Raw genomic sequence first — 12,011 nt, 5'->3', positions numbered from 1 at the left:
CCTTACTCAGTCTCTAAGATGTCCTAATGATTACATCTCTAACACTAATTAATTTCTCTATTCTATCTCTCATACTCAACAATAACAAGTGGCAATTTAATTTGGAAGGAAAAATACCAACAGTATTTTGGGTTTTCATTAATTCACACTTGCAGTGACTGTCAGCAAATATAAATTAAAGATTAACTGCACACACACAGGCGAGGGACAGAATCATCTCATGTCAAATGTCATATTTATAAATATCTCTACCTGAAGCTCCATATATATTTTTAAAATACTGTACAGAAATTTCTGCATTCTGAAAGGAATGTGAGTTGCATTATGTAAAGATCCTGTGGGTCTTGCTTTAAATAAATAAATATAGGACAGTACCACACAGCATATACTGCACTGGATTTAGAAAATTTCAATTTTACAACTAAGACATAATGAGAACAAAGTCAGATCTACTTATTAGCTTAAGAACATAGAATGAAATATTATCTTAAAAACTGTGTCATAAAACAAAATAAAATATTTTTAAATGTGAAAAAACACATACCAAAAGAATTCACTTATACTTAATAAATTTGTGGTTTTTTTTTTTAAATAAATCACACAGACAAGGTGGCGGCATTTCTAAAGAAGGAATTTTCTAAAGAAAACTTCAAGCCCATATTAACTACCAAGGATTTGGCACCATCATGTGGCCACTTTGATTTATATTATTTTTTCCAGGTTTATGGAAGAATGATGGAAAAATCTAAATCGTGTATATTTAAGTTGTGTAATTTTATGATCTTTATTATGAATGCATTATCATAAACAACCTAAGTAACATATCCATTACTTAAAATAGTATCTGTGTGTGTGTGTGTGTGTGTAACATTTAAGATCTATTCAACTATACAAAATGTCTTTATTAACTATAGTCGTTATGTTGTTCATTTTATTGCTGAAACTAGGCCTCATCTGTCCACATCCCCCACACTCTAACCATCTACACTTTATTTCTATTTGACTTTTTTCATTCTATGTGAGATTATCTCATATTTGTCTTTCTATTCTATTCTTGCTTAATTCACTTAGTATAATGCCTTCCAGTTTCATATTATCCCAAATTATAGGACTTTCTTTTTTATATAAGACTTTAAAAATGTATTTTACGTAACATGTTGTTTCCACTCACCCATGAGTGAATATTTGGCTGTTCCCCTATTGTGGTTAAGATAAATAATGCTGAAATGAACACGGGAACACAACTATCTCTTCATTGGAGTCATTTTATTTTCTTTGGATATATAGAGCCAACAGGGAAATTTATTAGTTAAATGACAAGTTTATTTTTAATATTTTGAGGTACCCCCTGCTGTTTTCCTAACTGTTGTACCAATTTTCATCCTCTCCAATGATGTGCACGACTTCATTTTTCTCAAATATCTTCATCAATATTTATTAGCTGTTAACTTTTTTTTTATAATAACCAGGTATGAAATTGTATATACTGTGGCACTGACTTAAAATTCCCAAGGGATTAAAATTCATGTTGTGTATTTGAATGCAGAGCATGAAGCAAGTATAGGAGGGAGGAAGGGAAGGTGAGAAGAAGAGAGGGCTGGGAAGAATTTTCTCGTTCATTCCCCAAAGGCCTACAGCAACCAAGGCTGGGTTAGGTCAAAACAGCAGACCGGATGTCCAACTGGGCTTCCAAATGGGTGATAGAGCTGCAACTACATGCACCCTCACCTGCTGCCTTGCAGGAGAAACATAAGCAGCTGAATCACAAACCAAGCAGTCGGAGCTTGTCCCCAGCACTCCCATATGGGAAATCAGTCTTTTAAACAGTGGCTTCACCGGCTCTGCCACAACACCCACTGCAGTATTTACCAACGTTTTAAATACGTAGACAAATCTAAATCAGAAATTCCACTTCCAGAAAGGAATCAATGTCTGATGTGAAGATAGGGACATGTGTATAAGCAAGTGCTTTTAATGGTACTTCCATTATGGAAATGTTGGACAACCTAAATTCACCATTTGTGTATCTATTTATTTGTAAGGTTGTGTCACAGAGAGCGGGAGAGAAAGAAATAGAGATGATCCATCCACTGGTTCACTATTCAAATAGCCACAGTAGGGCCCAGCAAGATAGCCTAGTGGCTAAATCTTCGCCTTGCATGCACAGGAATTCCAGATGGGAACCAGCTCATGTCCTTTTTTTTTTTTTTTTTTTTTTCCTTTCTTTTTTTTTTTTTTTTATTGTTGCTTACATTATATTATGTAGTACAGTTTTATAGGCGCTGGGGATCCCCCCCACCCCTCCCATACCCCTCCCCCCATGGTGGATTCCTCCACCTTGTTGCATAACCATAGTTCAAGTTCAGTTGAGATTCATTGCTTGCAAACACCTGCCTAGCATAAAGTTCAGCGTCTTATTGTCCAGATAAGTTCAGTGGCCTCTTGGGGAGACCTTCTATGGTCTGAAGATAGGTCTAACAGAGTAAAGATCCAGTCAGTTAAAAGCCCCAACAAGGCCTCAGTATCATTCTACAACATTATGGAATTAATTGACATAGTATTGGGTAAACAATATGTTAAAAATAATGCAAGTTCCATTCTTCGAAACCTCTGGGTTGAGACAGTATCAATGACAGGTTCAAAAAATAACAAACCACCAAACAAAAAATTACAGGTTAAATCAAGGCAAACATGTGGTATCTAATCTTTTGGGATTCGCTCATTTCCCTTAGCATTATAGTTTCCAGTTGTGCCCATTTAGCCACAAAGAACTGCATTTTGTTTTTTTTAATAGCTGAGTAGTATTCCATGGAGTAGATGAACCAAAGCCTTCTTATCCAATCTTCTGCTGATGGGCATTTCGGTTGCTTCCATGTTTTCGCAATTACTGATTGTGCTGCAATGAACATAGGGATGCATGTTGGTTTGTCGTAAAACAGGTGTTTTGGATATATTCCTAGGAGTGCTATTGCTGGGTCATATGGTATGCTGATTTTGAGTTGTTTGAGTGTTCTCCAGACTGATTTCCATAAAGGCTGTACCAATTTGCAGCTCCACCAGCAGTGGAGTAGGGTTCCCTTTTCCCCGCATCCTCGCCAGCAAGCGTCGTTGGTGTTCTTGTTTATGTGGGCCAATCTTACTGGTGTTAGGTGGTACCTCATCGATGTTTTAATTTGGATTTCCCTTATTGCTAGGGAGCTGGAACATTTTTTCATATGTTTGTTTGCCATTTGGACTTGTTCCTTTGTGAAATGTTTGCCCATTTCCCGTGCCCATTTCTTGAGTGGCTTGTTTGTTTTGGTTTTTTGGTTGTTTTGAAGTTCTTTGTATATCCTGGAAATTAGCCCCCTATCGCCTATATCGTGTGCAAAGATCTTCTCCCACTCTGTGGGTTGCTTTTTTTACTTTGTTGATTGTTTCCCTTGCTGTACAGAAGCTTCTTAGTTTGATGAGGTCCCATTTGTTTATTCTGTTCTCAACTGCTATTGCTTTTGGTGTCCTTCTTAGAAAGTCGGTACCTACTCCTAGGTCTTGCAGGGTATTTCCTACATTTTCTTGCAAGAGTTTGAAGGTTTCTGGATGTAGGTTTAGGTCTTTTATCCATGTAGATTGGATCTTAGTGTATGGTGATAGATGTGGGTCTATCTTTTTGTTTCTACAGGCTATCAGCCAGTTGTCCCAACAACATTTACTAAAGAGTCCTTCCCACTTGCTTGAGCTGTCATTAGTCTTTTTGTCAAAGATTAATTGGCTGTATCTGTGTGGATTCCCTTTTGGTGCTTCTATTCTATTCCATTGATCTTCCTTTCTGTCTTTGTGCCAGTACCAGGCTGTTTTGATTACCACTGCTCTATAGTATGTCCAGAGGTCCGGGATTGTGATTCCCCCTGCTAATTTCTTATTTTTCAGGATGGTTCTAGCTATTCGTGGTTTTTTGTGTTTCCAGATGAACTGTTGAATCATTGTATCCAGTTCCGTGAAGAATGTTTTGGGCAATTTGATTGGAATTGCGTTGAAAATGTATATTGCTTGTGGTAGTATAGACATTTTAATGATATTGATTTTGCCTATCCAGGAGCACGGGATGTTATTCCATCTTTTGAGGTCTTGTTCAATTTCCTTTTTAAATAGTTTGTAGTTTTCTTCGAATAGGTCTCCTACACTTTTGGTTAGATTTATTCCCAAATACTTCATACTTCTCTCTGCTATTTTGAATGGTATCCTGTTGGTTAGATCTTCTTCCATCTTGGTGTTATTTGCGTACACTATGGCTGTTGATTTTCGTTCGTTAATTTTGTACCCCGCCACTCTGCCAAACTCTCGTATAAGTTCTAGCAGTTTCTGTATTGAGTCTCCTGGTTTTTCTATGTATAGGATTATGTCATCTGCATATAGTGAAAGCTTGACTTCTTCGTTTCCTATACGTATGCCTTTGATTTCTTTTTCTTGTCTTATGGCCTCTGCAAGTACCTCTAGGACTATGTTGAATAGCAGTGGTGATAGTGGGCACCCTTGTCTTGTTCCAGATCTCAGTGGGAAGGGTTCTAGCTTTTCTCCATTCAGTATGATACTGGCGTTGGGTTTTTCATAAATTGCTTTAATTATGTTGTGGATTTTCCCATCTATGCCTACTTTGGCTAGAGTTTTTAGCATGAAGAGGTGTTGGATTTTGTCGAAAGCTTTTTCTGCATCTATTGAAACTATTATGTGGTTCTTGTTTTGCAGTTTTTGGATATGGTTTATAACATTTATGGATTTCCGAATGTTGAACCATCCCTGCATTCCAGGGATGAATCCTACTTGATCCGGATGAATGATCTGTCTGATGATTTTTTGAATTCTATTGGCTAGGATTTTGTTGAGAATTTTAGCATCAATGTTCATCAGAGAAATAGGTCTGTAGTTTTCCTTCTCTGATGGTTCTCTATCCGGTTTTGGGATTAAGGTGATGTTGGCTTCATAGAATGAGTTTGGGAGCTCATGTCCTAATTGCTCCACTTCCCATCCAGCTCCCTGTATGTAGCCTGGGAAAGTAGTAGAGGATCGCCCAAAGCCTTGGGACCCTGCACGTGCATGGGAGACCCGGAAGAAGATCCTGGCTTCAAATTGACCCAGCTCTAGCCATTGTGGCCACTTGTCAGGTGAACCACTTGATGGAGAATCTTTCTGTCCCTCCTTTTCTCTATAAATCTACCTTTCTAATAAGAATAAGGAAGTTTACAAAAAAAAATAGCCACAATAACCAGGTCTGAGCCAGGCTGAAAACTGGTCTCCCACAGCTGTAAGTACTTGAATCAGCATTTGATGCCTTCCTAGATGTTTTAGCACAGTTGGATTAGAAGCAAACTGGCATTCTAAATGGAATGCCACCACCACTAGCGGTGGCTTAATCCATTGTGCCACACTGTCTCCAGGATGACTCTTTCAATGCATAAGGACCCTGGGATAAGTTTTAGACACAAATGTGGGACTCACAGTCCTAATGGAATGTTTTGCTATCATCACATTGTGAGATTTTATTTGACTTTTTCAAACCAGAAAACAAAATACTATATGATTATCTTTTGCTTTAAAACCAATGTAACCAATTTTGTAGAATTCTTACCTGCTGAACCTACAAAACATATCAATAAATGTTTACAATTCCATTGTTTCTGCAACTTACATCTTAATGACAGTTATCAGTTTAATAAAGTTCTTACACTCTGCATGCCTACAGTTGCTTGGAGAGTTTCTTCACGAGTTATAAAAACTGGAGAGGAAGCAAAAAACAGTTGGGGCGGGAGGGGGAGCAGACAGTGTAGACCCAGGATGTGCCTTTACAAGAGGAGGCCATCGTCCAAACTTGTGCCTAGTCCAAATCATTCTTTAGGTTTCATTTACATAACTGGCTAAACTGAGAGGTCTGATGTCTGGCAAGCACCCATTTGTAAATTTGGTTCTTTCAGTCCTATGTTAGACAGAGCTAGCAGTTCTGCTTTGAAATTTCTCTCCTTACTGCCCTGGCACACTTCTCTCTTTGTGCTTGCATAAAATTCCATCTGCTGGTGTACAAGGTAATTCTCATTGGAAACCATGCCTGGCAAGTGGATGAGATGACATGTTGCATTTCCTAGCATTATACTATTTGATTAGCTGATCAAGCTATATTGCATTGTTTTGGGAGTAAAAGCTTTCTATTTATAGCATTTCTCATATCAGAAGGAGCTGTCATGCTCTGAGTAACTGAGCTGTGCAAAAAAAAAAAATCCTTCAAACTAAGCCCTGTCAGCTGCTAGAGACAGAAGTCCAATGTGGCACAAAGTTTACACTAATATTATTAATAATTGCTCTACCACAATTAGTGTGAAGACAATAAATAAAATATTAGAGTTGTCCAGATCCACATTACTTAATTAGTTAAGGAAAGACTGAATGCACTCATCACTTCATCCTTAGTGCCCCCATTCAGTTCTCATTATACAGAGTTACCATGCTGTGCACCTGCTACGTTTCAATATTGTTTCGATATTAAATACCTCCAAACCTACTGCTGGAATTTGACTGCCACCACAGTCTACTTGGAAGTATTTGAGTTATAGAAAAGGAATTCTCCTGATGAAAGTTTTCTACCAGTTTACTACCTTGGTGCAAATCCATACTTCTAGTTTACATGATGCAATACCTCTTCTCACTGTCAGATGAGATATAAACACATACCAATATAAAACACATAGAGATGCTTTATTGATTCCCTTTCTTCTGTCCACAGAACTTTCTCATTGGGCTGGCATTGTGGCACAGTGGGATAAGCCACAGCCTGCAACACTGGCATCCTATATGGGTGCTGGTTTTTACCGGTTCAACCACTTCCAATCCAATTCCCTGACCTGGGAAAGCAATGAAAAATAGCCCAAGTGCTTGGGGCTCCTGCCACCCAAGTGTGAAACCGAGGTGAAGCTCCTGGCTCCTCACTTCAGCCTGGCCCAGCCCAAGCTGATGTGATCATTTGAGGAGTGGACCAATACATTGAGAATCTCTCTTTCTCTGTCTCTCCCTCTCTCTCCTTCCATAATCCTGCCTTTCAAATAAATAAATGTCTTAAAAGAAACAAAAAGTCCTCAAAGTGGCACAGTAGGATAGCAAACTAGCAAGTTGCTGGTGCACTGGTTGCTCCATTTCCAACCACACTCCCTGCTTGCCTGGGGAAGATTCAGCCATTCCAAACGCATCTTATCTGCTATGCCAAATACCCATATATTTAACAGGTGATTGGAATGGGCGGAAGTCGTCCCAGATGCTCCTGGCTTAAGACGGGCACAGCATCAGTCACTGTGGCCCTTTGGGGAGTGAACCAGCATGCAAAACACCTTTCTCTCTCTTCTTCTCTCTGTGAATTGTCTTTTCGATAAAAAACGAATAAATACTTATTAAAGAGAGAGAGATCAGAACCATACAGTAATGTGGTCTGATAGCAAGAAGAGCATCCTCTCTCCCATGCCATCCACCCCCAGGAACGTCTTTCTCACCCCTCTCACCTCCTCCAACCTCTGCATCCCCACCAGTGGCCCAAATGGGCCTGCAATCCCCATCACCTCACCCTTGTAATGAACATCAAAAAGTTAAGTATTAAAAAAAAAAAGAGGGCCCGGCGCGGTGGCGCAAGTGGTTAAAGGTCCTCGCCTTCCATGCCCGGGATCCCATATGGGCGCCGGTTCTAATCCCAGCAGCCCTGCTTCCCTTCCAGCTCCCTGCCTGTGGCCTGGGAAAGCAGTCGAGGACGGCCCAAAGCTTTGGGAACCTGCACCCGCGTGGGAGACCCGGAAGAGGCTCCTGGCTTCGGATCGGCATAGTATCGGCCCGTTGTGCTCACTTGGGGAGTGAATCATCAGACGGAAGATCTTCCTCTCTGTCTCTCCTCTCTGTATATCCGCCTTTCCAATGAAAAAATAATAAAAAAATAAATCTTTAAAAAAAAAAAAAAAAAAAAAGAATGAGCCAAAATCAGATTTCTTTTTATGAAGACCTGCTAATCTTTTCCTATTCACAGCTCCTATGATTTTTAAAAAGAAAAAAGCGAATTTGCATCATTTCATAATGCTGTGGTAAATAGGCCTTTCTCCTGTTTAGAGAGGAATAACCACTATTGCTCAGTGTCATTCAGAATTATTCAGTAAAGTTCTTCCTGTCTGCTAATGTTACAAAAAGACAGACATTATGTGCTGCCTGTTTCCTATATTGAAGACTCACTTGACTCAGACTTATAGGAACACGTACTATTTAGGCACAGTGTGCTTTTTCTCTTGGCTTCACCCACTCCCACCCCTACTCTGTAACTCTGATTTTCAAATAAGTAAGCATATAAATATTAAAACAAAAACAAAAAAAATTTTGGATGGTTTCACCATAAAAAAAAAACTGAAATGTTTGAAGGGAGAAATGTATTTGCCATGATTGAACATTATACAATATAAACATGAATCAAAACATTACCTAGAATGTGATATGTCTATTAAAAGTATACTATTTTTTAAGTGAAAATATAGCAACCATAAAGAATACTGCAGTGAGCAAGCAGTATGAGGGTGTGCAAGAACAGGTAATTAATGGTGGACACATAAGAGTTTATCATATTTTTCACTCCATTTAAAATTGGGTTACAGTATTCCACAAAAGAAAAAAAAAATGGCAAAGAAACTAAAACACCATGATACCTACTGTAGTGAATTAATCATTATTATTCCACGCACTGTAATCACCATTTCCCTGTATTAACTTAATCTTTAACAATATTTAATCTTTAACAAATATGTTCTGATACTATTCCCATTTTCCAGATAAGAAATGCAAAGCTGTTAAATTCACAAGGGGCAAGCTTCAGACCACACTCTCCTCCAGTGGTATCTGAGTTAATTATTAAATGCATGCTGCTTGCGGATCTGGAGCCTTCTCTCCCTCTTCTCGTCTGACAACGGTTCTCTGCTAGTTGATATGCTGACCCAGCGATGTCTTGGCTGAGGGATTACCTCCTGGCTCTTCGCACTTTGCATTATTATTCATCCACCTTTCTGGGTCACAATATGATATCTGAGCTTAGTTAGGAAAAATAATCCAATTCTTTTTGTATATCTGAATGCATTTTTCATAAACCTTCTCCCTCTTGAATCAAAATATAGATTAAAAAAAGTCTTTAAGGGAATAGAAAATCCGATGGCTTATATACAACATGAGTCTTGTTAATCTCAAGTATACAATATTAAATCAGTCATAGATTCAGGTCATGAGCCAGCGTTTTCAATCATCCTTGTGTACAAAGGATTTCACATCAGTGGTATTAGCATAATCTTTAAATAGACATTAAAAAAAAAAACCCAAACCACCCTCTAGCAGGAACCTTGAGAGGTCATCTAATCCATCCCTACTGCTAGCAGGGATGGGTGTGAGCCATATCCTTGGAAGGATTTTCATAAGCTTCATTGTTAATGTTGCAATGGCTCAGACTGCTTTTTTTAGAGTGAAAAAAAAAAAATTCTCCAAAGTCTGGATGTGGTAATTTAGAGCTTGACAAAGCTTTTCTTCTCTTAACAATAGGTCAAAAGGACAACACAATAATAGCAATAATAAAGAGAAACTGAAAATGTATGACAAAGCAGTCACAGGTGCTTGGTACGACAGCTAGAGATGCTTATTGGGACAATTCTGCTTCCCTAATCAGAGTGACTGGTTCAAACCCCAGCTCTTGCTTTCCCAATCCAGCATTCTGCTATGCGCACCCTGGGTAGCCCCAGATGATGGTTCAAGTATTTAGGTCTCTGACAACCAATGTATAAGACACAGATTGAGTTCTGGGTTCTTGGCTTCCAGCGACAGAGGTCCTGGCATTTATGGACATTTGGGTAGCAAAGCAGTGGATGAAAGATCTTCCTGGGTCTGCCTATCCTTTCAAATAAGATGAAAATAAAAATAATAAAAATAGTAACAACTGAGAATCAGTATGATTTTCTAAAATTAGCAGTAAACCCCCTTTAACTCTTATTAACACAAAAAATACACCACAGCCACTGTTTTTACAGATGGTATTAGTGTACTGATCAAGATTGAGTCTGATAACTATTATTACACAGGTAGCATTACCTACTGTATTTTACAGATGACAAAATTAAATCTGAATCTTGTTCCTACTGTTTCACTTTTGTACACAAGGTAGGATAGTCTCCACTGGGCCATCTTTAACAGAGCCTGGTCATTGTGGAATAAAGCAATGGAAACATAAAGGAAGTTCGCATGTGCAGTGTTCTGAAATTACATCAAATGGCAACACAAATCAGTTCAATGTGACGCTCCAAAACAGTATTAGCCAGTGACGAGGAGTGTGGATGTAGAAGTGACTTACACCTTTTGCACTGCATTTTCTTAAATGAGCACATACTGTCTGCCAGTAGTACTTTTTACCTTTAATGAGTCCTTTCCTTATGTTACTAGGATAATTTTTTTTACATTGTCTGTAAAGACATTCATAGATTATATCTGGATTATATATAGCCTTTTCGTTTTTAGAAGAGGGCTAGGTTATCAGACTTCACACATTTTAGTGTGTTTCCTCAGTACTGGGTTTAAAAAAAGATGATGATGAAGATGAAGGAGAAGGAAGAGGGGGGAAGAAGGAGGGCAAGGAAGAGGAGGAGGAGAAGCTGTTCAATCTACTTCATATCATTCCTTCTCCCAGCTCAGAACACATTCCAACATGGTTAGTGTTGTAATGCCCCTCCAAGATTTCCTTCAAAGAGAAGTGTCCACGCTTGGTCTTTGGGCAAGTGAAGTATTTACGACCTTAAGAGGCTGTGTTACAGAGTTAGAAGACGCTTTGAGTCCTTACCCTACAATTTGGCTTTTTTGATTTTGGATCAGCTTTTTATCCTCACTGAACCTCAGAATTCTTATCCATTAAATAGGACAAAAGTGAACTATTTTAAGAATTAACCAAGATTACGCCTAGCATATACATACACATTAGTTTTTGTAACTATCATCATTCCAGTCATGAAATTCAGCTTTCCACTGCAAAATTTCTGAATACTCCAGTGACAGAAAAATTATCTGGCTGGGGGCTGGCTTGTAGTATAGCATTTTAAGCTGCTGTCTTCAGTCCCAGCAATCCTTATGGGCTCTGATTCATGTCTCAGCTGCTCTATTTCCAAAGCAGCTCTGTGTTAATGACCTGTAAAAAGCAGTAGAACATGCCCAAATGTTTGGGCGCTGCCACCCACCAGAGAGATTCAAATGAAGTCCCTGGCTCCTGGCTTCAGCCTTGCCCAGCCCTGGCCATTGCAACCATATGGAGAGGGAGCCAGGGAAGGCAAGATATCTCCGAGTCTTTTCCTCTCTGTGTAAATTATATACATAATTAGGGGCCAACACTATGGAATAGCAAGTTAATCTACCATCTGAAATGCCAGCATCCTATATAGACATTGGTTTGATTCTTAGGTGCTCCACTTTGGTTCCAGCTGCCTGCTAATGCACCTGGGAAAGCAGAAGACTTTCCAGTTGTTGGGTCCCTGTCATCGGTGCTGGACGCTCAGATGAGGTGAACCAGATGAGGCTCCTGGTTTCTGGTTTCTTCCTGACCCAGCCCCATCTGCTGCAGCAATTTGGTCTGATCTGAAAAAGCAGATGGAAGAGTTCTCTGCCTCTCTCTCTCTGTCTCTCTTTGTAGCTCTGCCTTTCAAATAAATAAAATTAACCTAAAAACAAACAAAAAATTAGCAGGTTTAACATTTCAGAAAATGTGTTTCCTCCAGATTTAGAGCGTTAGTCACCACACCACAGCTCATTCATTTCATCAAATCCCTTTCAGGACAAATGCTGCTGTGCCTGCCTTATGACTACTTTTGCACTACAGGCAAAGAGTTGAGAAATTGCCCTAAAACCATAAGCTCACAAAGCCAAAAATACATACTATCTGATACTTTACAGAGAAAAAATGGTTGAATTCTGAGTTAGAAGCATTTTTGTTCAAGAGAATATAATAT

Source organism: Ochotona curzoniae, unplaced genomic scaffold (genome assembly GCF_017591425.1).
Source record: "Ochotona curzoniae isolate NIBS_2020 unplaced genomic scaffold, NIBS_Ocur_1.0 contig_1302, whole genome shotgun sequence".
Lineage (NCBI taxonomy): Eukaryota > Metazoa > Chordata > Mammalia > Lagomorpha > Ochotonidae > Ochotona > Ochotona curzoniae.
The sequence above is the reverse complement of the archived record's forward strand: the minus strand, read 5'-3'. Positions refer to the sequence as shown.